Source organism: Homalodisca vitripennis, chromosome X (assembly GCF_021130785.1).
Source record: "Homalodisca vitripennis isolate AUS2020 chromosome X, UT_GWSS_2.1, whole genome shotgun sequence".
NCBI classification, from domain to species: Eukaryota; Metazoa; Arthropoda; class Insecta; order Hemiptera; family Cicadellidae; genus Homalodisca; species Homalodisca vitripennis.
Window position 1 is genome coordinate 72,385,296 of NC_060215.1, and position 6,000 is coordinate 72,391,295.

The 6,000-nt window shown below is 36.8% G+C and overlaps 1 protein-coding gene across 1 annotated transcript in view; it reads right to left on the reverse strand.

The window, feature by feature from the left end:
• Positions 1–3,509, reverse strand: part of LOC124369192 (leucine-rich repeat-containing protein 40-like) — a 62,772-nt gene extending 59,263 nt beyond the window's left edge. The window contains exon 1 of the mRNA XM_046827010.1: positions 3,301–3,509. The gene's annotated coding sequence lies outside the window, so the exon portion shown is untranslated. The remainder of the gene's footprint in view (positions 1–3,300) is intronic.
• Between the last annotated feature and the right edge of the window lie 2,491 nt (positions 3,510–6,000).

Genomic DNA, 6,000 nt, shown 5'->3' on the forward strand with positions numbered 1-6,000 from the left:
AGCTAAACTATGGAATAACCCTTTGGGGAAACTCTGGCTATTGTGATAAGTAGTTTGTTTTGGAAAAAAAATCATTAGGCTTATTTGTAATTTGCCAAATTTGACTCACTGTAAACCATATTTTATCAAATTAGGCATTCTTTCCCTCCCATCCCTGTATGTTTTTCTAGACTAATGTTCATTAAAGAAAACCTCTATGCTTTTCAACATATAGCTGATATTCTTGGCTATGAAACAAGGAATAGGCTAAATATTCTTATAAAGAGATGTAATTACTCTAGCACTCAAAACAGCTTTGTATATCAGGGCATTAAGTTATTCAATGCATTACCAAGTGACGTCAAAGGTATGTCCCTAAACAGGTTCAAAACCACTATTAAGTTATGGCTGAAAAATGCTTGTATAGTGTAAGTGAGTACTTTGTTGTATAGGGTAACTTTTAACCTGGTTTTAGTCCTTTGGTATCACTCTATTTTATACATGTTTAGTTAATTTTACACCTGGACCACTAAATTGTAATTTTAAATTAGGCCTAGGCCTATTACACAAAATATTCACTATTTGGCAATGTCTTGCAAAGTGACAAAAATCTTTACTCTTAAATATAGTAAGGAAAAATTCATTTAAAAGGTTTATGAATTTTTTAAATGTATTTGTTCTTAATAATTATAGGGTAGTGTGGATTGTTCTTATCCTACTGATGACATTGTTATACACTTTGTGTTCTGAAAATAAATGATTAATTGATAATTGGTAGAATTTTATACAATTTTAGACCTGTGTAACTTGTATTCTCAAAAACAATAATTTGTGGTACCCTGTTTGTACTCTTTAAGACATCTAGTATTCCAGCTATGCCTAAGGTAGGGTGGTTTGGCCTTGGGTAGGGTAGGTTTGGATGTGCGTAACAGTCATGTAAGTTAGCTTAGTTTTTTTTTACTCTTATGATACGCTATATGTTTTAATGAATTTCTGGTTAAAATTACATTAATCTTTGTAGGTATATTGTAGGATGCATAAGATATTCTTACATTGAGAGACTGTCTCCCTTTTTTGGGTAGTTTTTGGTAGACTAATGGTTTTAGTTTTTTTAGGTCTTTCCTCAACTTTTTTATTGCTACTGTTATATCCTATTCACTTACTGTGTACATTCCATATTTAAAAATTCAACCAATTATTTGGTAGTTTCTGATAAAATTGAGGCCACCTATTCAGAGAATGCTGCAGCTGTTATGGTTAGACATATTTAATGTAAATTGTTATTTGTTCACTTTAAGAGGGTATATCAAGATTGGAGAAATTTCAGTGGCACACACCGAGTCGGTCAAGGTAAATGATTGGCCTGTAAGCACACCGGCAACCTGTATGAATGGCTCATTAATACTCGCTCATATCTTACATTTTACCTCTTGATCTCTCAATTATTCATGATTAGACCAAGGCCCCAATCGATATCAAGCTGTGCTGTATCCCAGCTACTCGACCCGCTACATCATACATCCAAGCAGGGACACGGTTTTATATATATATATATATATAATCACGGCTGCACGTTTATATCTCAATTAGTCACTGTGGCAGTACCGTTGCAGTATATAGACGGGTTATTTAGTAGTGAAGGTCACTACTCTTTACAGTTATATGTTCGTTACATTGAAGTGTTTAACGTTTGGTACGAGTTGCATGAGTCAGTCTACTAAAGCAATGTGTAACATATTGAACACTATTTAAATAAGAAAGATTACATTTCAAGATAATATTTTAATAAGGTTCTAATTATGCCTCAAAATCATGCGTCCCAAAAAGGATTTTGACACCCACCTTCTCAGATTTTGATGAAAGTTGGCATAGTTGTTCTATTCATTTATGTAAGTAATCATGCCAAATTTTCTCCTTGAATCTCTTAAGGCTTAGTTTTTACAGGGTCTGTAAGTTTGTAGGATTGCTATTTGTAAGTTTGAGGGATATTGCTATTTTATTGTATTGAGAAACAAAACTTGTAGTTATAACTGTTTTATGTGTCAAATTTTGCTCAGACACTTGTCATACATTCTTGAGAAAAGTAATAGATTCTTCGTCATTGTTTTTGGGTATTTCACCATTACAAGAATATGAGGAAATCAAAGTGTTTTGCTAACAAACATGAAAGTACAGACAAACACAATGTATCTAAAAACGATCTTGAGAAGACTTGTATTGAACATTCTAAATTTGGTATTATGAATACAATGCAAAATCGTGTACTATTTTAGTTGAAATCAAACAAACTATTACTCTTTTATTAATGAATGTACTTTTGATGGCATCAGTACCTGCAGAAGTACAATTTCAGATTGGCTAAAGTAATCGCAAGTACTACGCTGCTCAAACGTCGTTTAAATTAAGTTTAGTTATTTTATGTAATCTGAAACAAACACAATTATTTTACATATAAAAATATAGCTTCACTATACTACAATTTTAAAAGCCTAAATCTTAATTCAGTTCAACATTATCGCTCAAAATTAGTTCAAAGTAAAATTGTGTTTGGAAATAAATCAAAATTAAAAGTACGTGTCTTCTTTGTTTCACAATCAGTCATGTTTATCCTTGAAAATACATAAAGTAAGTAAATTTTGTTTTGTTGTAATTATATAAATTATATACACTATTATATTATTACTTGTAAATTATATTAATATTTATACATTAATTTCCAAGATTGAAAACTAGCAAAACCATACTGTTCTTTGAAATATCTATTACTTTATTTGTTCCGACATTTTGCTTTCAGTCTTTTGGATTGTCATGAATATCGATGATTCGAATCATTCGATAATCACAATCCAATTTTGTTGGTGGCTGCTTATTATACTGCAGACAGGACCTTATTTATTTGTTATAGAGCACAAGAACATTCAGCTGGAAATTTTTTTTATTGGAAATGGTATAATCACCAGAGCGTGGGTATAACATATAGCTTCAATCCTTTAATGAGAATACATTTAACATGTTGACTGCTGCAGACGCTTTGCGTTTGGTGCACTGATGCAGTGTAAGACTACTTAGATTAATGAAATAGCCACAGCTGAGGGTGTTAAGCAAAGTATCACATATCGCCTCAAATAGCCTACCTCTTAATCTTGTTTCAAATATGATTTGACTGTTATTTGTCCATTTATCAAGATCCTACTTCTTAAGTTTGGTATTTTGTTCTATAATCATATGATTACCTCATTATTTTATAATAACTTGTAATGCTATATTTTAAAACATGAGGCCTAATATTAAATCTGATGAAGCAAACAAGTGAAGACTTACAAAGTTGCAACTGTTATAACATTGCTTCCGTTATAAATTTTCCGTTCTTAAAAATATCTTTTTGGCGACTAAACATTACTTCTTGGTGGGTATAAACTGCCATAATACAATACTTTCAGAAAATCCAACGCCAACCTCAATCACTGACCTGAAATCACAACAAATACAAACATTGATAAATCCTATTATTTTGACAATGAATGTCGGTTCCCAGCTGTGCGTGCCTGACTGAGTACTTTTTTGTTGGTTAATCTTAAATTTCAAAGAGAAACTTTAATAATTGATACTCTAATTAAATCACATGGAAATTGTATGTTTATAAGAAATTTCATTTTAAATATAAATCGAATTTTAAAAACCTTAAATTTTTTTGACACAAATTTTCAAGTATGGTTGTCCAATTTTATTATCTTACAAACAGAGAATTAATTGCATTCGGAAACAAAAACATATACTCAAAAGCTGTTTAAAGGGAACTGTACACATTTTAAAGGCTAGCAATCATCTCTGTAAAATATAATAGAACTTTTAATACGCCTAATAAAGAAAGTTATATTTAATAAAATTTAAAATGTTACCAAAACGTCAAAGGTAGAAAAAGTGCGTAATTGTAGGCTCAAGGTGTGTGTGGCCCACGTGCAAAGTGGACCCGCGAGCAAATGGACGCCTGCGAGTTGAAAGATTTTTGACACAGGAACTCTAGCCATTTCGAGTTTTGTTAGGCTATTGGTATGAAATTAAATGAAATGTGTATTTATTTATGATACTAAAATCATACTAGACAAATGAAAAGAACGTTACAAACAAAGGTATATGTACTGAAATAATATTGGTACAAAACAAGTTTAGTCGTGTCGTATCCGGCATATAATTATCAATATCGGTTCTTGTGATTTTCAATGTAGTGATTGAATTAGATTGAACTGAGAAATCGCAGAAGATCCCTTGCTTATCGTAAAAGGCGACACAAAAGGGTACGAGAGATCCTCTTCTTAATGGCCTCGCATTTATCAAAGGTCAGGTTTTCTACTGGTCTTTGACTTACTCCTCGCCCCTCGTCTTTGGCACTGTCATGGTATCTTTAAAATTTCCTCTTTCTTCTATGCGATCGGCGAGCGCCTGGGAGTGCCTCTGTAGTGTTACAGGGGCTGACATGTGCTTGCACTGGTTATGGATTCTCTTGCTGTGTCGTCAGTTGCCAGACTCTTCAGGACCTGGTCAGTAAGTGCAGCATGGGTGTAAGGGCCGGAATCTGTACTACCACGAGTGACCCCCGGCACGTCAAGTATCCGGTGCTGAGAAAACGGAGGCCGGGCCACGTGTAACTGGGGTAGGGTATAGTCCCTGAGGATATACTCGCTCTAGGCTATTCCGCCAATCTTCGCCACACGATGCACTAGCAGACTAATACATGGACACCTTACCTTAGTACACAGGAAACGTCGAGATCTCTAACATAAAGTAGTGAAAGGAGGGACAGGAGCTTTCCGAACTCTCGCATCCTGCTTTTCCGGAGAAGCAGCAAGTACAGGATGACACTATCGCCACCGACGCCCTCGGCTGTTACTCCAAAGCAGACGACGTCCGTCGATTGTATGGAGGTGGGGAGACATCTAAAGCTCAGCTTAGACTTGAGCACGAAGTGTCTCCTGATTAGAAAACATCGATCTGGCAAGGGAGACTGTGGACGCGGAAGTGGAGAAGACGAGACGCCAGAAGGTGCCCGCCCCTACAAAACAGCTGGCTAATAAAACTACCTCAAAGCCCATGAGTCTGGTAATACTGATCAACCCTAGTGTTGGCAGGACTTGTGCCAAAATCATCCTTGGATGAGGCAGGAGGTCAAGCCGGATGAATTCAGTATCAAAGTGCGTTGGGTTGAAAAGACGGTGCTTCTTGGATTCGCCAAGTACAGGAACAGAAAAATACTCCAGAAGGACATCGCAAAGTCTGTCAGAGACAGAGATGCTATCCGTACCATTGTCCCGAGGCTGAGGAACGTGGTCCTCGACCTCGACAGCTTGACCACCGACGGTGACGGAGGCAATCGAAATGGATTGCCCCAATCTGAGCGGTCAGCTTAAGGTCACCTTGTTCGTGCCCAACAAGTTGTCCAATCCGTTGCTCAGATTGACAAGAAAAAACCCATAAAAATTCTCAAAAAGGGTAAGGTTAAGGTCGGCTGGGTCAGTTGTAGAGTACGGCGGTGGGTTGAGGTTGACCTGTTTATCCTTCCCTCAGTTAAGGCCACACACGCAGGAACTGCTCTGGTCCTGACAGGAGCAGGCACTGCTGGAAATGTGGCGACAAAGGGCACCAAGCAACGGTCTGTATGGCAAAACCGATCTGTATCCTGTGTGGAGATGGTTCTGGAGCATGCCCTTGGCTCTGCGGCATGAAAGTCCTTCAAGAAGGCTCTGGGTGCCAAGAAATCCCGCTTCAGAATAAAACCATGATTCGGTTCTTACAATGAAACCTGCAGAAGTGTCGAGCTGCCCACTCCATCCTGCTATAATTACTGCTATAACCCCATAGTTAGCCCATTTATGCCTTAATCACGTGATGATTTGGGTAACTTCTTGGATGAGATGCCACTGACTCGAGCTGGTGGTCGCAAAGACCGTCATGCTTACTCGACAGAAATTACCCACTGCGATTCCTATGATTATGGGTGCCGTCTAGGTTCAGACAAGAACTACT